General features: G+C 40.0%; 1 protein-coding gene across 7 annotated transcripts in view; it reads right to left on the minus strand.

The window, feature by feature from the left end:
* Window positions 1-23,021, minus strand: part of GALNT3 (polypeptide N-acetylgalactosaminyltransferase 3) — a 97,645-nt gene that overhangs the window by 41,015 nt on the left and 33,609 nt on the right. For 2 of the 7 annotated variants that reach the window (XM_064586639.1, XM_045868706.3), the window contains exon 1: window positions 2,619-3,037. The exons of 3 other annotated variants lie outside the window; for them this stretch is intronic. The gene's annotated coding sequence lies outside the window, so the exon portion shown is untranslated. Of the gene's footprint in view, window positions 1-2,302; window positions 3,038-23,021 lie in introns of those variants that run through there. 2 more of the 7 variants (XM_054506159.2, XM_045868704.3) reach the window with 1 other exon arrangement.

The following is a 23,021-nucleotide window of genomic DNA, read 5'->3' on the forward strand; positions in this document are numbered from 1 at the left end:
CAAGTCTCTGGAATAATAATGCCATGTCTACCACTAACTTGCTAACTTGCTCAAGTTAGAATACCTCTCTCAGCTTTGGTTTATCACAAACTGGATGGATTGACTAAATATCCAAAGTGAGAAGGGCATCCTGATAATGCTAGGACAAGAGGAGATTCCTGATTTAAAGCCTCATTATCTTAATCTAGGGAAGTTTGTTTGTTTTTCTATTTTACAGATAGTTTAACTGAGGCACACTGTTACTCTAGCTAATGTAAACATGTTACATTTCTCCCTTAAGAGTAAAGATAGTCTAATGACATCTGGCTCAATAATCAATGAAGTTTAAATTAATACTCTAAACTTGAGGAACAACACCTACCTCTAATTTTTAAATAGTATTTAACATATGTATTTCTCTGAATGGAGAGATTAGGAGGGCCAGCCAGGCTCTTTTGACAAAAGCAGAAAGCATTGCTTGAAAATATCATTAATAATGACATCCTGTTTGTGTGGCTGACTTTTTATCTTTAACTGCACGTTAAAAAAAATAATAATAAATAAAACAAAAATGAGAGAGAGGGAGGCAAACCATAAGAGACTCAACTATGGGAAACAAAATGAGGGTTCCTGGAGGGGAGGAGGGTGGAGGGATGGGGTAACTGGGTGATGGGCATTAAGGAGGGCACTTGATGGAATGAGCACTGGGTGTTATATACAACTGAACTCTACCTCTGAAACTAATAATACAGTATTTGTTAATTTGAATTTAAACAAAATATTTAATAAAAACAACAACAAACTATAGGATTTGCCTAAAGTATTTTGTTAAGTGTGCAAATTTAAAATATATTTTTAAAAACCAGCAAATATAGCATAAACAAATGTAGGCACTGGAACTGCCATTTATTATTAGAAATCTCTATGTATAAATGCTATATAGTTAAAGCGATATAAAAAGAAAGACGCTTGGTACAAATAAGCTGTTCAGAATGTTTAAACTAATACGTATGCTAGACTTCAGATATTAAAAAGTAAAAGTTAAATTTAAAGAATTCTAATTGTAGGGTATGACTTTAACCTCATGTCTTTTAGCCACAGACTCAAAGAAAATGTATACAGTAAAAGCAGCAACAGACTTTCTCACAACCGGAAATTCTCAAATGAAAACACAGCAACTTTCTTACTTTTTAACAACAGAATTTGAATTTAAATGTCTTCATTATGTAGTATAACTTTTATAGCAAGTTACACTGGCTTCATCACATTTTCTAAAATCAGAAAAATTGTTAACTCTATGGGGTTCTAAAAACAAATATAGTTATTTGATGAGCTTGAAGTGGAGTGTTTTTGATGAGTTTTGAGAGAGAAGGAAATAAAAGGCTAAGGTAAGCACCAGTTTCACCCTCAGTTCTTAAGCTTCAGAAAAGCCTAATTAGGCAGGGAAAGGAATTTGGGCCTGGCACACCCAGGTTCAGTCGTGGCAGGATCCTGAAACAAAGTTTTTCTGAACCTTTGAGTCATATGCCGCAGGCAAACCAGAGCCGCGATATACAGGTCTTAAGTCAACAGGTCCTTTAACGAGACGGTGTGCGGTTGGTGAGTGGCAGCTGGATTTCTTCCTGCCACGAAGAAAATAACTCTTCCCGATCAAACCGGAAAGCGGGCGCAGCTCTGGCTTAGGGGGTGCGCCCGGAAAAGTGTACAGACCAGAGAGAGGGAGAGAGCGATGTCCGCGTCGCGACCGCAGAGCGCTTTCCAAACCCCTCGGAAACCATTTAAATGGCTAGGGCGGCCGCGGTTTCCAGCCTAGGGCTGTCTGGGGTCCGGCTGGGAGAGCTGCCTGGCAAAGCCATGCCCTTTCCCGTCGCGGACTTGTTCCCCACCCCCGCCCCCGCCCGCCCCGGCACGGGGACCAGAGACCACCAGCAACCTGTTAGCACGCGTGCCAACGCGGCCGTCTCGCGCCCAGCCCAGCCCCTCAGGCCTCCCCCCGCTCCCACTCGGACTCTCCCAGGGTCAAGCGGCGGGCCACCGGGACTTCTGACCGGCTCCGGCTCCTCGGGAGCCTCCCTACCGAGCCTGCCAGGGGCGACAGGGCTAACCCCCGGCGCGCCACCTGCCCCGGCCTCGGGCGCTCCTCTCGGCGTCTCGGGAGGGGCAACTGAAACACTGCTCTCGAGACCACCTCCAACCGGCCACTGGGACCGTGCCCCTCTCCCCACCACGGGAACCTTCGAGTCCGTCCTACCGCCCCTCGCGACGCTGCCCAGGGTCTCCTGGTCCCCCCGCCCCCGGCCCGAGCGCCGCTCCGCCCGCTTACCTGGCGGGTGGGCACGGCAGGACGGCGGGAAGCAGCGGCCGGGCGGGCGCTGGACTTGGGCCGGGCGCCAGGTGCAGGTGGCGGCGGCGGCGGCGCCTCCGGTTGCTGTCGCTACAGTTGCCGCTCAGTCCGGCTCCGCCTCCGCCGCCGCCGCCTCCTGCCTTCCCGCTGGCTCTCCTGCGTTGCCAGGAGAGGCCGAACCGAGGCTCCGCTTCCTCTTGGAGTCTCCCAGGTGAGCTCCAGCCTGCGACGTCGGCAGGGGCGAGGCCCCCGCCCCGCGCCTGCGCGCCAGGCTCCCGCCCCGCCCAAGCCCTACCTGAGCGCTCCAGGTGAGGACGGAGCGCCGCGCTCGCTGGGTGGGGGCGCTGTCCCCGCCGAGCGCAGCCGCCGCTCCGCTTCTCTCTCCGCGGGCCGTGAGGCCGGCTCTCCAAGCGAGGCGCGTCTCTGCCCGTCTACATTTGAGGAGTCCTGCCCTGACCTGGTGGCAGTGGTCACCTTGTAACCAGAAGTCAGTCTGGGTCCTTGGGGAACCAGAAGGTCTGTATTCCCCTCACACACTTCTGCTCCTCTCCACGGTTCGCCAAAATGAAGGGGTGCACTGCCGGGAGACTGAGGGGCCCAGTGCCCCGGAGAACCACCTCATGACGGCTGCAACTCTTGGCTCGTACGGTTTACTCGAGCAAGGTTCAGCAGCTTCTGTCACCAGTTAGGTTCGTGAGCTATTGGGTGAGCTTCCTTCCCATGTACTAGTCTTGATTTCATCACTTGACTCATTCGGCACAGCTAGTGGTTTCCGTTTCTGTAAGCGCGCTCTCTGGTAGGGGCGCCTCACGTCCAAAGGAGGAGCCTCCCTCTTCCAGAGAAGAGCCTCTGGTATTTGGCAGAGCCTTGCTAACTTGGGGGGCACCAACCCTTCCTGGATTGCTATCGAAAGGCAAACCAATTCCCAGAGGCGAGAGAAAGCAGCGACAATAGAGAGAAACCTGCTGTCCTTGTTTGCAAAGACACTGGCTTCCTGGAGAGGTTTTCCTTCTACTGTGGGTTTGCTTGAAAGCTCACCATCTATTGGGAGGGTGACAATGCAGACTCTAGGGAGATAGGGGGTTTTGCCACTGTTTTTAAAGACAGAATTTGTCTAACAGTATTTTTTCCTTTTATGATATTTGCTACTTTGTTTCAGCCTTCCTTCTGCTGTTATGACAAACATTGACACACCCAAAAGCAGGACTTAAAAATGACCTTTATACCTTCCTATAGACTCATTCACTATTTGGCTCTATCTTCAATGTACATATAAATAGAAAAATAGCCAAAAATGTTTTAGTATCATGTTAAATTACAAGGTGGTAGGTTTTTCTATAAAGTTTAGCTGTGGTCTTCCTCCTGTATTTTGACACATATACTTATGGTTTCTATTTATTGGTATATTAGTGTTATGTGTGACCTAAAACTAAAATTTAGAAATACTGGTTAGTATAGTATCAATAGGTGTAACTTTAGAACTTGGCTAGTCTGACATTGGTTTTAGCATCCACAGTACTATTCCTTTTTTTTTTTTTTTGAAGATTTTATTTATTTATTTGAGAGAGAGAAAGAGAGAGAGCACACAAATGGGGGGGAGGGGCAGAGGGAGAGGGACAAGCAGACTTGTGCTGAGCAGCAAGCCTGATGCAGGGCTCCATCCCAGGACTCTGAGATCAGGACTTGAGCCAAAGGCAGACGCTTAACTGACTGAGCCACCCAGGTGCCCCCATCCAGAGTGCTATTTCATACCACACCTATGAATCAGATTTAAAACTTCGGTTAGTTGTTTGTATTGTAGTTATTTTGCAAGCATCAAGGAAACTTTTTGTGTTTGTGACATTTTAATATCACTACCTACAAACAATTTTTAAGCTTTCCCTCTCTCCCCTGCAAAAAGTTCAAGAGCTCCTTATGTGTATGACCATACTAACTTGATAATATTTGTCCTTAGGTCCAAATCTGAAAATACTACCTACCCAAGTCCACCTACCCAGCCCCCTTTTTTTTTTGAGGTTCTGCAACTTTCTTTGTTGTTTGCCTCTAGATGGAGATTAGAGGCTCAGTCTTTGGGAAATCTGGGAGAAATCCTAAGCGTATAACCACAGAGTCTGTTTCCCATGCCTTGCATCACCCATCTCTGAATGAGGCAGGAACCGAAGATTATCAGAGTTTTGAGGTCCCACCAGGCAAAGAACAACAATTTTGGCTGACAAGAGCAGAACAGAGCAAATGGATATAGAATAGCAATTTGGAATCCAAGGACTGAGATGCATTGACAGCAAGACAAGTAAAGTCAAATAATGATTGGAAAAAGAAGCTAGGGCAGACCTGCAAAAAGAGAGAGCAAGCAAATAAGACCAAAATGCTGCATGAGGGGTGAAAAAAGAACAGAACAAATATAAAAATCAGAAGTTACTAAAAATTGACTGCCAGTTTTACAATAGAGACAGACAATTTAAACAAGGAAAACAGTTTTTTTGGGTCTGGCATACCTACCAGCATTATGGGTACTATTTCATTTCATTCTGAAAGCAAAGTCTTAAAATTAATAAAAGTTTTTTACTTAACAATAAAATCAAAATGCTGCAGGCCCAGAAGAAAAGTATTATGCTGCAATCTTTAATGCCCTAAATCCAATGAGATAAAGAGTTTTTGAAAGTATCATCCTATTCAAGATTATGAAATACAGAATTTGTGTTATAAAGGGGAAATTAGTATTTCTTTATAAAATAAAACCCAGGAGACTTAGTGTAGACACGCTTCTCAGAAACAAGCTTATTTCAGTACTGCATGTTTGGCATGTAATGGCAGTTAAAATAGAAAATTAGAAAGATTTCACATAGGAAAGAAGAAACATATCTATCTACACACGGCGGGGGATGGGGGAGAGAACTAGCCATAAATTGCTTATTTATATAGAATTAAAATAATATTCACTGTTTCATAATTTTTGTTAACATTTAAATTAATGCCAAGACCAGTATCTAACACTGAGTAAGTACTCAATAAATATTTGTTAAATTAATAAATTGATCCAGGAAAAAACCATGAAAAAAACCATCATGCATAATGTCTTACGCTGAGTACAACTCCAAAGAATGATTTAACCAAATAGTATGGAGAAATAATCTAAGGCAAGTAGACTAATGGACTAAGAATTTGAGGGACAAGCGTCTAGTAACGATAGCTATCAGCTATCATGTCCTGATGTTTCAAAAGGCACTCTGCAAAGCAACTTATACTCCTACAAGTTAGTTTACTTCTGGGCTTAAATTTCCTCTTCCTCAAAATAAAACACTGGTACAAGGTGATTACCAAGTTCCTTTACACATTGATTCATGTAAATTCCATGATAAGATAATGGTAATGCAAAAAAAAAAAAAAAATCCTCTGGATATAGGAATAGCAATTAATGGAAACCAAAGATGAAGGAATGGGAATTACTTAACTGAGATAGAAATTTTAATTCATAAAATTAATTATAATATATAATATAACTAGTAAAATTATTCAGATTCACTAAGTCCAGCTTTAAATGTCTTTAATTTGTTAATTTGTTTGTTGGTTACCCAGGGCTTAGCAACTTTAGCTTGAAACATAACTGCCTGCCTGGCTTAGCCTTTAAAAACAGTTTTGCCTTATGTGGAAACTGGAGTCTTCAGTCAGATCTCAAAGTCAAACTGAGAGTTTGGCTCAAAGACTAAACAGATTGAAATAATTTCTACTAAAAGAATTGAAAGGCTATTGATTTAAAAGGAGAATAGTGCTGGTACCACAGTGAAGAGCCACAAATATGTGGGTATTTTTTTTTTATAACTATTCAGCATAATGCTACATTGTGTTTAAAATATTATAAGAGTTAAAACAGTAAAACCATGAATAGATTATTTTTAGTATGAACTTTTTTGGACAGTGTCTTGTATGAAGATTGCTTATGAGGGTTTTTTCCCCTCTAAGAATATCAACAGAACAACCATCTGCGACTTTCAAAGAGCTACAGATTTCTATGATTGCGCTTATTGACTTAAAATGCAACAGAACTATGTTTTGTTAATCTTGTACCCTTAATGCTTGGCGCATAGTAGGTGCTCAATAAATATTTGATGAAATGGATTGAGTAGAGTGCAGTGTTTCAAGCTTTTAAGCATTAGCATAAGAGCAAAAAGAAATACCATGCTGAGTCAGGCTAATATTCAATCTAGCTAGCTCTAAATTCTGACAATGGCATCAAAGCATTTCTTCTGGGAAAAGATGGTGATAGTCCTGCATGATGTTGACCTCAGATATGTACTCCAGGTGTCTCTTACTCACTCTTTCCTAAATTGATCTCTCTTTTTCTATAAAACGGCTTTTTAAATTGTAATTCAATGCATATTTATTTTAGAAAAATCAGAAAATACAGATAAACTAAAGGGAACCAGTTGGAAACACCCCAAATTCCTCCCATGTAGATAAATCAGTGCTAACTACCAGACCTGTTTCTACTGTTTATCTCTCCAGATACTTTTGAAAAACGAGGGAGAGTGGAATGAAAGATATAGAAGGAAACAGAGACGTGTTTTTAAAATAAAAACTAGGTCATATTGGGATCTTGTTTTGTAGCCAGAGTTTTCTACTTAACATATCTTTCCATGTCAATGAATTCATTTTTTTACAGCATTGTTTTTAATTATTGCATGGTTTCTTTTTGTATGAATATATTTAATTAGTCACTTATTGGACAATGAAGATTGTTTTCAAATTTTGCTAAATTTTGCTATTCAAACCGTGCCATGATGATGCTCACATTCTTTAGTGCTCACTATCTTCATCTGTGGACACATTTACACTGCCTTTCTTCTGACTTTGTTAAGCCATTTTGTATCAACCACCCAAGATCCTAAACAATGATATTAGAAGAATCACATCACAAAGACAAATCAAAGAAAATATATTAATGATTTAGCACTTCCTATGTGTAAAAATATTAATTCTAGTTACCAAAACTTTATGTAAAGCATACTAATTATAATTAAAACCTTATCAGAAGGACATCTGGCTAGCTTAGTTGGAAGAACGTGAGACTCTTGATCTCAGAGTCATGAGTTCCAGTCCCACGTTGGGTATAAAGATTACTTAAATAAATATTTTTTAAAGACCTTATCATTTTAGAAATAGGAAAGTAGAGTATGCCCTTAATATGGAAAAGTCAGATCTCTTACCTTCTCCTGATCATAGCACACTAAGCTTCCCACCTCTGAAAATCTGTGTGTCTTTCTTCACTTCTCCAAATCCCCTCCAGCCCAGTGAAGGCCCTAGTCTCCTATGGAACCTCCTAGACCAGCCCAAATAACCTTGGTATTTCTTAATTCCAGTGCAGTAGCATAAAGTAAATTTCCTTCCTCCCTTGGTCCTTGCCTCCCTCCTTACTCCGATTTCAAGAAGGGAGAATTGTGTACAGACACTACTAATGGTATAATTTGTTGCCAAATGAGTTATGATAATTTGTTAAATAACTTAAGTCATAGAAGATAGGGATATTCTTTTAGCATAATAGCTCTCAGATATTAGGCCAAAAGAAATAGCATCATTGTGACTAAATTCAAGAGAGAAATATTGATTTTTCATGCGTATTAGAAGGGGAATTTTGAAAGAAATTATATTTTTTCAGTGTCTTTGATTTTTTTTAAAGATTTATTTTATTTATTTATTTTAGAGAGAGAGAGAGAGCAGGGTGAGGGACTGAGGGAGAGGGGGAGAGAGAGAGAATCTCAAGCAGACTCCTGGCTGACTGTGGAGCTCAATGCCAGGCTCAATTTCATGGCCCTGAGATCATGACCTGAACTGAAATCAAGAATCAGAAGCTTAACCGACTAAGCCACCCAGGTGCCCCTTAGTGTCTTTGATTTTTAATCTATTAACAGAAAAGTAATTTACTGCCCAAGTAGTATCTCATCATCATACCACCTTCTCAACCCCCCCCCTTTTTTTTTATATTTGAGAGAGAGAGAGCATGCACATGAATGAGGGGAGAAGGAGAGACTCTCTAGCACACTTCCCACTGACTGTGAAGCCCGACTCAGGGCTTGATCCCACTACCCTAGATCATGACCTGAGCCAGAATCAAGGGTTGGGTGCTTAACCAACTGAGCTACCCAGGTACCTGCCTCCGTCTCTACATTTAATCACAAAATTGGAATGTACCTGTTCTCCACTCCCAATGGTATCAGCAGACTCTAAGAGCACAGTGCATTCCTCACTTCCACAAAGTTTCAGGGACAGGGATTCCTGACATGTAACTGACATTTGGGGCTGCACACAAAAAAATCATGGTTAGGGAAGGAAGTTTCTTTATTTCAATTGGAGCAGTTGGTGAATAACAGCAAAAAGGGGAGTGGGAATGTAGATATTATAGAAAGAGGTTAAATGGCTTAGAAATGACAGAGGAGGAGAGGAGGAGAGGAGGAGAGGACAGAGGAATCACCCATGTGGGACATCCTCTTAAGGCTTAAGGAGAATCTCTGGGGACACATTCCCCCCAAGGCCCGGTACTGTGGCTTCACTCCTGGGAGTGAATACGGAGTGGAGGTAAACAAGGAATATCATCCAGTTTCTTTCCCTCTTTCCTTTTTCCCCTCACTGCAAACTCTGTACAGCTTTGGAATGATTAGCTAAACTCTGTTGTAAAGATCTTAGCATTCATCGAGATAGAGTGTATATTTGATTCACAGTAAGATAATACCCAGCAGGATCTCTACTAGCCTAAACAGTGTTCTGTGTGAATTAGAAAATGCCATCCATGAGCAGAGAGAGTCCATGAGTACATGGCTTGGCAAGTGGATGACCCCTTCCTTGAAGTAGATGCAAATCTACTCCAGGGCATCCAGTGAGCTGAATGGAACCCAGACTGCATGTCAGCCCTACTTGCCCTTTGGCAGGATACTTTTATGCAGGGCATAGCATAACAACCTGGTGTCCAATCAGGTGAAATCCGTTTCTTCACCCTTTGTATCTGGAGTGTCTGTGTCACTTGCATTGACCAATAGAATATGGTAGAAGTGATGTTATGTCACTTCCAAGGCTATGCTTTAAGTGATTTTTTTACCCTCTGCTTCTATTCTCTTGGAATGTTGCCATGCTATGAAGAAGCCTGGAGTGAAAGACCATGTAGAGAGAGAGGCCCAGCTGTCCCAGACATTCAAGCTGAGCTCAGACCCTAGCCAACCACCAGCTAAATGCAACTTTGTTACTGATCCCAGGCAAATACCAGCGGAAGGACCACCTGGTTAACCTACAAAACCATGAGAAATATTAATTCATTGCTGTTTTAAGCCACTAAGTTAAGGGGGAATTTTTTTTTAAATTTATTTAACTATTTCATCTAAACTTGGTGTCTCAACAAGAACAAGAAGATAAGCACCTTTTACATTTGTGCACCCTCTGTACTCTCCAGAGAAAGGTTTTGAGATGCAAAAGCTTGGATTTATTAGAATTTTCAAAGTCTAAGCCTTGAATGACTCTGAGTAAAATATGTGCTATAAGCCATACATTTTAAAGAATATATGCCCAGTCTGAATCAGCTTTCTATCTCCACCCCAAATCTTGATAAAATTTGTACAGAATGGGGAAAGAGAAGAGAGTTGGAGGAGGGGGGATTAGAGATGGCGGACATTGGCAGCATGCCTGAGCGGAAGCTCTGGAACGTCACCATGTAGGAATGCCATATTGCATCAATGCACACTTGACACTAAAAAACAGGCTGTGAGGAGACTCTGACAGCAAAAAACAAGCTACCCTGCAGAACAGTGAGACCCCAGGGTTTATTTCTTGCCCAATGTTGAAGAATGGTAAGAACAGAAAACATTTCCAAATAGGGTATTGGACAGCCCCAAGGTCTCTTGTGCCCCGGGAAGATTCAAAGAGCCCCCCAAATGCTTCCCAATGCAGGAGAGAATGATTTAGATCGGGATGTCTTTGTAAATTAAATTTTATCAGAAGAGACGCATGCCCATTCCTTTACCTATTGCTGTGGTTGTTCTGATGCTACCAAGGCAGAGCTGAGTGGTTGTGACAGAAACTGCATGGTCTGTAAAGCCCAAGATACTTACTATCTGGCCTTTTATTGAAAAAAAATTGCCAATCCTTGTTTTAGATGAAGCACAAAGAGCTGGGAAAACCTAAATTTTCTGCAATAACACATAACAAAAATGAAATGCTACCCATGACTAAAAGGGGCATTGGGACCAGGATGTAGTATCAGCAGATGATAGCCTGGATACTTGTGATGGCCTAATGCCAAGTGTCCCACACAAATACATTTTCTGACTCCCATCCCATACCTTGGAACATCCTAGGAAGAACCTATGGAATGCAGTTGTGTTCCTCATGAAACAGGGGAAGTCCCAGATTTACTGATAGTTATTACCACCAGGTGATATAGGGATTTGAAAGAGAAATTAAACTTAGGTATAGATGTCAAAAAATAATTTTACACTGAGTTTCTCATATATCTGATTCTGTCTTCAGAAACTAGCACCCACTACAAGGCCTTCCATAGTAATAAGCACAGAACTGATGCAAAAGAAATCTATGTTGAATGTTCAGCCTCAGTAGGATTTCCTTTGGTCTCTTACCTTACAAAACAGCATGATGGTATTGCCTTTTTGTATAGGAAGTATGTAGTCACAACTCATGTCTTTTTTTTTTTTTTAAGATTTTATTTATTTATTTGACAGAGAGAGACACAGCGAGAGAGGGAACACAAGCAGAGGAAGTGGGAGAGGGAGAAGCAGGCTTCCCGCCGAGTAGGGAGCCCGATGCGGGGATGCGGGGCTCGATCCCAGGACCCGATGCGAGGCTTGATCCCAGGACCCGGGGATCATGACCTGAGCCAAAGGCAGACGCTTAACCACTGAGCCACCCAGGCGCCCCTGACAACTCATGTCTTATATAAGCTTTCTCTGTTGATGGTGATGCACATTCCTTCCCTCCATTGTAAGGTTTATTTTTTTTTAAATTCCCTGAGACAACCATTCTCTTGTTCCAAACCTCAAAAGTAAAAGAGAATGGTGGTTGGGAAACATGTATGAAGTGAGTGGGAGGAGACGGTGGGGCAGGCATCCTGAGGTCTGTGGTTTATGTCACAAAAAACACTGGTGAGAGCTTTGGATGAAAAGGAAGTTGCTTATAATCTGTTAATATGACTTTATGTTCTTGTACTGAGAAAATTTTACTTCCTGCTTTGAGCTGGGATGTGGGGCAGGGAGAACATTTACTGAGTACTCACTTTGTCCCAGCAATTCTCCCTACATTATTCATTTAGCCTCCACAAAATCCCTGTATAATCTCTCGAGTGAGGAGACCTCAAGAGGAGTTCAATCGAAGAGGTATGGCTCATGGAGTTGGACTAGGAAAGCAGGTCTGTCAGACCCAAAACCCATGCTCTGTCAAGCCCATCCTGTCATAAAAGTTATAAGATTATTTTGCCCTGAACCCCACGGTGAATGATTTTGTATCTTCAGCTTGTCTTTAAGGCATTCATTGACAAATTCTATTTTCACAGTTTCTATTTCATTTGTAAATGATAACATCTGGAAGAGTTAAGCAATATACGGCTTTTTTTCCCACACATATATCTTACAATATCTTCAAATATGTTAAATCCAAAGTTGTTAATTTTGTTTCATATAGAGATTCCTTTAAATATAAGATGCTGGGGGGCGCCTGGGTGGCTCAGTCGTTAAGCGTCTGCCTTCGGCTCAGGTCATGATCCCAGGGTCCTGGGATCAAGTCCCACATCGGGCTCCCTCCTCGGCGGGAAGCCTGCTCTCCCTCTCCCACTCCCGGGGCTTGTGTTCCTGCTCTCGCTATCTCTGTCTCTGTCAAATAAATAGATAAAGTCTTTAAAATATATATATATATAAGATGCTGCGGCGCCTGGGTGGCTCAGTCGGTTAAGTGACTGCCTTCGGCTCAGGTCATGATCCCAGGGTCCTGGGATCGAGTCCCACATCGGGCTCCCTGCTCTGCAGGGAGCCTGCTTCTCCCTCTCCCACACCCCCTGCTTGTGTTCCTTCTTTCGCTGTGTCTCTCTCTGTCAAATAAATAAATAAAATCTTTAAATAAATAAACAAACAAACAAATAAATAAATGTAAGATACTGTGAAACAGTCATACCAAAAAACAAACACACTGATTTCTACAATCAGAACACTGAGGGGCGCCTGGGTGGCTCAATCGTTAAGCGTCTGCCTTCGGCTCAGGTCATTATCCCCGGGGTCCTGGGGTCTGGTTCCGCATCGGGCTCCCTGCTCAGTGGAAAGCCTGCTTCTCCCTCCCCCACTCGCCCTGCTTGTGTTCCTTCTCTTGCTTTGTCTCTGTCAAATAAATAAATAAAATCTTTAAAAAAAATTTAAAAAAAAGAACATTGAGGATCACAGGAATCTCTAGGTAACACAGGAGGATAAAAGAGGGCCCAAAGCTATCTTAATACAGCCTTCCATTTTACACAATAGATACACAAGTTGTTCATTTGGGGATTTTAAGTATAACTTTAAGTATAACAAATATTGCCCCCAAAGCGGTTAAAAATCTGGCATAATTATATAATCACTGGTGATGTTATATTTAAAAACATAAAATCCTCCAAAGTAATGCTTTGTACTATTGAATTGTATAATTTTGACCATCTAGTTATAACCAGAAAAATGTAAATGTCTCCAAATTGATATTTTGACATAAAAATATGAGTCTCTCCTACTTTTCAGTAATATACAAACTTCAGTTGAGAGTGAAACACTTGTGAAGAATTTTGGGCCAATAATTCTTGATTAAACCAATCTCTTGACAGAAGCAAAAATGTGAATTGAGAAGATACAATAAAACTCATTATTATATTATAAAAAATAGAATTGTGAGTTTTGTAATTCAATTGTATTAGAGCCCATATAAAGACAATAGATAGATGTATGGAATTGCAGTGTGTGGGCTGTACTAAAGAAATCATTCTAGAGGCATATAATATAAAGCTATTCAGTGAAAGGTAGACTAAAGTAAGAATCATCATGCATAGGGGCACCTGGGTGGCTCAGTCGTTAAGCGTCTGCCTTCGGCTCAGGTCATGATCCCGGGGTCTCTGGGATCGAGCCCCGCATCGAGCCCCGCATCGAGCCCCCTGCGCGCATCGAGCCCCCTGCGCACATCGGGCTCCCTGCTCGGTAGGAAGCCTGCTTCTCCCTCTCCCACTCTCCCCGGCTTGTGTTCCCTCTCTCGCTGTGTCTCTCTCTGTCAAATAAATAAATAAAATCTTAAAAAAAAAAAAAAGAATCATCATGCATAAATACATTTTACAACATCACAATGAGAGAGTTTTTAAAATAACTCTTCATTTCTAAAAATTGTCAAACACCAAAGACCTGAGACAGCCTGTCAATTTGTTTTATGGAATTTGACCTTTGGTAGCATCACAGGCCATAATGAACTGGACTGACTAGTTTTGCCATTTTTTTTTAACAGCAATTAAACCTTATCATAATCTCACAAAAATCAGGAAATAATGTCCCAGGCCATACACAAGTAGATGAGTTATAAAGGACTGAAAATTATATTTTCAAAATATTTTTCTTAAATATAATAATGGTAATGGTTGTGTAGCAGTCTTTGCTTTTTATTGTTTTTACCAAATACTGAGCAGTTTCAAAAGAACATTTAAAACATATAATATACAATGAATGATAATGCAACAAACAACTGTGTACCTACCGCCTACTTCAAGAGAAAGAATATTATTCTGATACCTTCTGTGGGACCCTTTCAATTCTACCCTTTGAATTTTATATTTTGAATTTTATATAACTTTGAATTTTATATTTAACATTCCTTTGCTTTTCTTCAGAGTTTGCCACACATGTTTGTATACAACAAAATACTGGTTAATTGTGTACATTTTTCCCCCAGGTCAGTTCCTCTTTTTTTTAGTTGAAGTATGATTAACCTACAGTGTTACATTAGTTTCAGGTGTACAATATAATAATTCAACAATTCTAGACATTACATTGTACTCATCACAATAAATGAACTCTAAATCCCCTTTATCTACTTCATCCATCTCCCCACTCACCTCCTTTCATTCATTTTTACATTTTTTAAAAAGATTTATTTATTTATTTTAGAGAGAGAGTGCACGGTTTGGGGAGAGGTAGAGGGAGAGGGAAAGAATCTGAAGCAGACTCGCCACTGAGCACTTGATCTTATCACCCTGAGATCATGACCTGAGCTGAAATCAAGAGTAAGAAGCTTAACCAACTGAGCCACCCAGGTGCCCCCGGAACATTTTTACATTTTATATATTATAGAAATGTACGTATAATATTCTACTACTTGATTTTTTTTTTGCTCACTATTTAGATGAGATTTATACATGTTTTCTCATGTAGCTGTTACTATTTAATTTCACACTGTATTGGTTTTATCCATTCTGCTCTTGATCAACATTTGAAAAATTTCTAGGTACATGTATGAGAGAGAAAGAGATTACAAACAATATTGCTAAGAACATTCTTATACTTGCCTTCTGGTACATGTGAAAGAGCTTCTCTTGGATAAATACCTAGGAGTGAAATTGCTAGGTTATAGCAAATTTACCAGATAATGCCAGTTATTTTCCAGAGTGGTTATAGTTATATAATACATCCTTATGGTTTTGATGGCATGCTCCTTTACTGAACTATACCATATATGTGTATATATACACATAGAGATATACATATATATACACAGACATATAATTATATATATTACTCTTTTTAAAATATTATTTCTTTTCTGAAAATAATTTTATATGCTAGAAATCTAAATAATAGTATTAGTGCTGCTTTTTCAAAGAACCAAGAATTGTGAAAGATGTGGTTGATTGGGAATTTTTGTTATTTGTTGCCAGGAAACAAAATATTAACGAAAAAATGGGAAGAATGTTTTAGTTATGTCTTAACAGATGGAAAAGCAAATGTATTTATCTTTCACTTGCCTTCCATTACACTACCGATGTCTTCATTTCTAGGACTGAAATAGGCATTTGCTCCATTCTCAATCTTGGTCTTTGGTCTTCTAAAGAAGTCCAAGGGCTGAGTGCTGACATTCAAAATAATGTGTTATGCAAGAAACCAATTTCAGGGATCAAGGGAAAGCTGCTCTTCTTTAGCTATAACTCCTAAAAATCATCAGAACGGGAGTACTGGAAAAGATTTCAATGTCTTTTTGTCTCCTCCATAATTTTTTTGTACTTTTTTTTAAATTTTATTTTCTCTTGTAACAATCCTCCACTTTAAGTTGAAGAGGGTTCATTAACTGCCCAACTGGGTATATTTGAAATATTCTAAAAGTTTAGACTTTACTTAACTAAAATCCTCTGGGTACAATACCACCAGAAGCACATGCTTCTCATTTATATCTAATAAGATTTCTTTAATCAGTGCAGGCCTATAAAAACGTGTTGTTCTTCAGAAGAAACATTTTGTAAAATGCCAAAAAAAGGTTTTTTTTTTAACTGCCTTTGTGTAAACATCCTACTTTTCAAAGCTTCCTAATGCTGTAAGAACTCCAAATTATTTAAATTAGAATCAAGCAAGTGATGATATTATCTTGAAAATTCCTTGAGTGGTACCCTCCCAGCTCATGTGTTCAACCGATTAATGTGTGTGCCCTGTTGATCTCTTGCACTAGGACCAGAAAGCTGTAAAATCCTATCTCGCGATTAGTGGCACAGTGGCTTAGATATTTCATGACGTGTTCATTCCAGTGGGGTACTGCATTCACTGATAATGTTTTATAAATACTAAACGAGTAACCTGAGTTATTTATAAGAAATCATTGCTATTAACCTCATGAGGAATTATTGGCATTGAATACTATGATAAGAAATATATCACAGGTCTCTGCTAAAAATTAAATGGAGAATTGCAGAAATTTTCTAAGATATCCAAGAAAAAAATATATGGTTCCTAAATTATTTGGTCATTGTTATTGCTTTGTTGATGGAGGGCTATTCAGTGCAGAGATGCTTTCTAATCTACAATCCAATATTGCAAAGCAAACGTATCAGCCTCTAAAAAAGCAAACATCTTAAGTTAAAATAATAATGATATTAAGAGTGAATATTAATGAGGGGTGCCTGGGTGGCACAGTCAGTTAAGCGTCTGGCTCTTGGTTTCAGGTCAGGTTATGATCTCAGGATCCTGAGATTGATCCCCGAGGCAGGCTCCACACTCTGCTAGGAGTCTGCTTGGGATTATCTCTCTCTCTCTCTCCCTCTCCCTCTGCCCCTCCCCACCAGGCACACACACTCTCTCTCTTTCTCTCTCTCTCAAATAAATACATAAATCTTTTCTTTTTTAAAGAGTTGAATATTAACAAATGCTTATTATGTGTACTAAGCATTTTACGTACCTTATTTCATTTAATTTGCACAAAAGCTCTCTGAGGTCGGTAACAGTATTACCATGTTACAGATGAGGAAAGTGAGATTTAGAAGATTATGTAAATTATTCCAGACTAGAAAGCTGTTGTGCAGCAAAGTGAGGATTCAGCTCATGCAGGCTGATACAGAAGCTTGTGTCCTTAATCATACTGTGCGATTCTAAATAATAGTATGAGTTTTTTACTGGTAACTTCCTTCTCACATCTAAGAACTCTGATGGTCCAAAACCCAGGTATATACACTTAACGTGTGAATGAGATGATTACTGTGTACATTGTGCTATGCGGAGTAATACAAGGACTCATTCACAGTCTGTCTCCCCAAGAAGTTTACAGTGTAGATGGGAGGTGGGGATAAAACACATGTAATCAAAAGCAAAATATGACAAGTGCCATATGAGACATACTGTGGTGATGCACCAAGGAAAGAAATACTTTTGGCTAGAAGGACATGAAGAGTCTTTCTTTGTAAAGCAGGTGATATGAATCCTTTGAGGGGAGTAAAAGGGAAAGTCAGGATTTTTCACAAAGCATGCCCCGCAGCCAAAAGCTCAAGGCACGTAAGGCATGACTTGTTCTCTTTCAACCTGGTTGAGCTAGGACAGCTTATGTACAAAGAAGACCTGGATGCTAGGGATGAAGAATTTGTGTTAAATTATTAGACAAAAGGGAGCCACTGAAGGTTTTGAAGTACAGAGTGACACCATTCATTCAACAGATATTTATGGGGTGTCAGTGTGTGCCAGGCACTGTGCTAGATGCTGGGGTGAGCAGGGCCGGTCCATTCCCTGCCCTCATCATACCTCTTACAGGCTGATGGCAAAGAAAGAGGCCAATTTTCATCACCAGTGACAAAGTGATGATTGTACACAGAACAGGGGCAAAAACTCTGTGTAGAAAAGAAATTCGATGCTTTGGTTTATTTTCCCTGATTTTTTTTTTTTTCAGAAATAAACATTTTGCTTTAGAATAATTTGATATTCTATTAACATTTATTTTAAGATAGTATTTTTTTTTAAAGATTTTATTTATTTTTTAGAGAGCGAGTGTGAGAGAAACAGCATGAGAGGGGAGAGGGTCAGAGGGAGAAGCAGGCTCCCTGCTGAGCTGGGAGCCCGACGTGGGACTCGATCCCAGGACCCTGGGATCATGACCTGAGCCGAAGGCAGACGCCCAACCATCTGAGCCACCCAGGCACCCTAAGATAGTATTAAATAATGACCTTTTTCTATTTAAAAAAAGTACATAATGAATCTGAACTTCACTGACTATGTTTACAGATCTGCAAAACATTTTCTTTTTTTTTAAACAGAAGTCTCCTGTTTTTCTTTTCTTTTTTTTTTTTTTTAAGATTATTTATTTGAGAGAAAGAGAGTGGAGAGAGAGCATGAGAGGGAAGAAGGCAGAGGGAGAAGCAGACCCCCCGCTGAGCAGGGAGCGCGATGCGGGACTTGATCCCGGGACTCCAGGATCATGACCTGAGCCGAAGGCAGAGGCTCAACCAACTGAGCCACGTAGGCGCCCCTGTGAAACATTTTCTTGATAGTAGTTTCTAGTACAGGTGATTTACAAAATTCATCTCAATCACTATTAAAATTGCTATTTGATCATTTAAGGCCTATCATTCCATGTCAGAGCTCTGTGGGATAAATTCCAAAAAGACAAAGGCTACTTTTTACAGGTTGGTTCCTGGCACAATACAAACTGCTTCCCATAGATGCCCATGTTGGCGGGATGTCTTCGGAAATTCTGAATTTGACTCTGGTTACTCTCCATATAGCAAATTACAAGGTTCTATTTGAGTTGGAGAATTTTGTAGTGACCAAATAAGTATCACAAATATGGGAAAGCCAGTTTCAAGAGGGGTCCACAGGAAAGACATATAAGCTAATTGCCCAACTATATTTATTATTTTTTTTAAAAGATTTTATTTATTTATTTGCGAGAGAGAGAATGGGAGACAGAGAGCATGAGAGGGAGGAGGGTCAGAGGGAGAAGCAGACTCCCTACTGAGCAGGGAGCCCGATGCGGGACTCGATCCCGGGACTCGATCCCGGGACTCCAGGATCATGACCTGAGCCAAAGGCAGTCGCTTAACCAACTGAGCCACCCAGGCGCTCCGCTAATTGCCCAACTATAATCAATCACCTTTATGAAAACAATTTTTGTGGTAAGACCTGCTTGTATTGAAAGTTTTCATAGGCTCAGGAACATAAAACTCAGATATTTTTGAAAATGAAAAACTAAAGAAGATTACTGAATTTATTCTAGGATAATAGTGTCTCAATAGAAAATAGCAGTTTAAGGTAAGCACTGCTAAACAATCTAATCCACATGGAGACACAAACTGATGGGTGGTGGTGAGCGAGGATTAATTAGGAATAAGAAAACAGATTGCAGCCAAACTTTAAAAAGAATTTAAATATGCTGATGTTTAGTTTCCTTTAAACAGCTCCATACCTGGGTGCCTGGGTGGGTCATGATGGAGCCTGCGCCAGGCTCCCTGCTTGGCGGGAAGCCTGCTTCTCCTTCTCCCACTCCCCCTGCTTGTGTTCCCTCTCTTGCCGTGTCTCTCTGTGTCAAAAAATAAATAAAATCTTAAAAAAAACCTAACAACAAAACAGCTCAATACCTGATGTTGACAAATGTGGATACAGCTGGCAAAACAGTGTGTGTTAATTGCCAATATCACATAACTAATATTTACTCTAAGATATTTCTTCCAAATAATTTTCTGTCACCATCAGATATCCATATGCATTTAGCGTTCTTTGTTTATGCTTTGAAATCTATATATATTATATTTTTCTTTCTCCTTTCAGGATTAAAACAAAGTTTTATGTTCTCTACTATATCTACTTTAAGAATATTCTAAATATTGAAGATTTTATTTGCTCAAATAAATTGTATTTTTATGACAGAAAGAGCTCCTCATTGTTTCCATACCAGCGATATTTCACTCCAGTGTTTACTTGTTCTGAAATTTCACAGCAACAGAAATTCTATTATATATTATGTTTTTATCTGGTATCTATTAAGAGTGTGTTTGGCTGCAATTTGGGGGAAAAAAGCTGACTAGCAGGGACTTAACAAATAGAGGTTTATTTTCTAGAAAACTGGGCAGCAACATGTGGAAGAATAAAACTGGACCAGTTTCTTACACCATACACAAAAATGAATTCAAAACGGATGAAAGACTTAAATGTAAGGTAGGAAACCATCAAAATCCTAGAGGAGAACACAGGCAGCAACCTCTTTGACCTTGGCTGCAGCAATTTCTTACTAGACACATAGCCAGAGGTGAGGGAAACAAAAACAAAAATGAACTATGGAGACTTCATCAAGATAAAAGCTGCACAGTGAAGAAAACAATCAACAAAACTAAAAGGCAGCCTAATGAATGGGAGAAGATATTTGCAAATGACATGCCTGATAAAGGGTTAGTAGCGAAAATCTATAAAGAACTTATCAAACTCAACACCCAAGAAACAAATAATTCACTTAAGAAAGGGGCAGAAGACATGAATAGACATTTTTGCAAAGAAGACATCCAGACAGCTCACAGACGCATGAAAAGATGTTCAACCTCATTCATCATCGGGAAATACAAGTCAAAACCATGATGAGATACCACCTCACACCTGTGGGAATGGCTACAAATAATAACACAGGAAACAACAGATATTGGTGAGTATGAAAACTGGTGCAGCCACTCTGGAAAACAGTATGGAGGTTCCTCAAAAAGTTAAAAATAGAGCCACCCTATGACCCAGCAATTGCAGTACTAGGTATTTACCCAAAGGATACAAAAATACTGATTCAAAAGGGTACATGCACCCCAATGTTTATGGCGGCATTATCAACAATAGCCAAACTCTGGAAAGAGCCCAAGTGTCCATTGACTGATGAATGGATAAAGAAGATGTGGTATATATATATATATATATATATAACTAAGTGTAATATGTAAGTTTTGGATCACTAAATTCTACTCCTGAAACCAATATTACACTATATGTTAACTAACTAGAATTTAAATAAAGATTTGGAAGAAAAAAAAAATAAAGGTTTGTTTTCTCACATAACAAGTCTAGAAGTAGGGGCTGCTGCCTTTGGTTTACTTAGTAATATAATCAATAACATTATTTTCTGCCCCACTGTCATTAGCATGTTGGTTTTCCTTCCCTCTGGTTACCATCTCAAGGCCACAAAAGACTGCTGCTGACCAGCAATACATGCATGCCCAAGCTACGACAGGATGGAGGGAAGGGCTCCCAGCTACTTCTGTCTCTTTTTGTCTGAAAGGCAAAAGGTTTCCCAGAAGCCCCCTTAGCAACTTCTTACATCTTCACTCCACTACAAGCTTCAAAGAAGGCTGGGAGAGTAGGAAACGAGACTCTCATGATTTAGATTATCATGAGACATTGCCCAGGCATGGGTACATTGACGTTTCAAACAGAACTATAAATTCTCAGCGAAGAAGGTGGGGGAACAGATATTTGGTAGGGAGCAAAAAAGGGTCTGTTTAAATGACCTAATCATTTGGAATGTAAAATTCTTAAAGACTGGGGTTGTGTCTAGTCCTTTCCTTACATATAGGACTTAGGTCATAACAAAAATTGTTGACGGTACAAATCCTGTATTAGATATAGATATACGGACTACATTCTTTTCTTAAAAAAAGATATTTATTTATTTATTTATTTATTTATTTATTTATTTATTTATTTATTTATTTATGAGAGAAAGAGAGAGAGAGGAGGAGCAGAAGATGAGGGACAAGCAGACTCCGTGCTGAGCACGGAGCCCGATGCAGGGCTCTATCTCAGGACTCAGAGATCATGACCTGAGCCGGAACCAAGAGTCAGCCACTCAATCAACTGAGCCACCCAAGCACCCCTGGCCTATATTCTATATATTAAGGCAGTATCACTGAATTTCACTCAGTTGTACCAATAGGAGAGGTACTATACAAAACTTAGCTCAGACTGCTGTAGCAAAATACCATGCACTGGGTGGCTTAAATAGCAGATATTTATTTCTAACAGTTCTGAAGGTGGGAAGTCCAAGCTCAGGATGCCACCAAATCCAGATTCTGATGAAAGCACATATCCTGGCTTACAGATGGCCAACCGCCTTCTTGCTGTGTCCTCATATGATGGAAAGACAGTATTCTTCTTAAAAAGGACACAAATCCCAACATGAGGGCCCCATTTCATGACCTCATCTAATCATAATTACCTCTTAAGAGCCCCACTTTCAAATACCATCACATTAGGAGTTAGAGCTCAACATAGGAATTCTGGGAGGGACAAAAACATTCAACCCATAACATATATATGTAATATCTGATATTACATATATAAATATATATAATAACACATATATATACAGAGTTTTAGTCCAAGTCTTTGAATACTTATGGATTCCTGTGACCAAAAAATTGTAGACACTGAAAAAATACTAACAGAAAATAGTTCTAGCTTTTAAGGCATTAAAGCCAAGACATAAAAGCTATAAATACAAATCCAAGCTGAACTAAAATGTTATGTAATCTATATAATAATATCAGCCTTTTTACTTGATGGCCATTATGTATTAGCAATATAACGTATTTTTATTTTATTAGAATTTCCCAACAATGCTGCAAGGTAGTCATTGACCTCATCTTAAGGATTAGGAAACTGAGGGGCGCCTGGCTGGCTGAGTCAGAAGAGTATGTGACTCTTGGTCTCGGGGTCATGAGTTTGAGCCCCACGTTGGGTGTAGAGACTGCTTAAACAAGTAAATAAATAAATAAGACACCTGAAAAAAAGGGATTAGGAAACCGAGAACACTGAGAGTTTAAGCAACTTGTTCCAGGTCCTCCAAGTCATAAGCAATGGATCTGAAGTTTGGAATGGCTCCCCTTTTTCCCCAAAGCCATGCTTTCACATAGCACACATACACACCACCACAGGCTGCTTACTTCATTTTGTGACTAGAAGCCTCCCTCATAATGTTGCTTCGTTTCACCCTTTTTCGTTCCTCGCTTTTTCATGGGTGACTTAGGTAAATGGGCAGAGGGAAACAAGAGCAGATTATGGAGATTATAAAATGATGAGGGATGAAATTATAAAGAGAGACAATGCTAAGAGTGAGAGGTGAATGAAAGGGTGGAAGAAGAGCCAAGAGAAAACCCATGGGATTCTGAAGGGAGCAAACAGGAAAGGGGAAAGAAGAGAATGAACACCGACGGGTATTT

This window comes from Mirounga angustirostris, unplaced genomic scaffold (assembly GCF_029215605.1).
Source record: "Mirounga angustirostris isolate CCGP_5_RB_7025 unplaced genomic scaffold, mMirAng1.0.hap1 SCAF_3, whole genome shotgun sequence".
NCBI lineage: Eukaryota > Metazoa > Chordata > Mammalia > Carnivora > Phocidae > Mirounga > Mirounga angustirostris.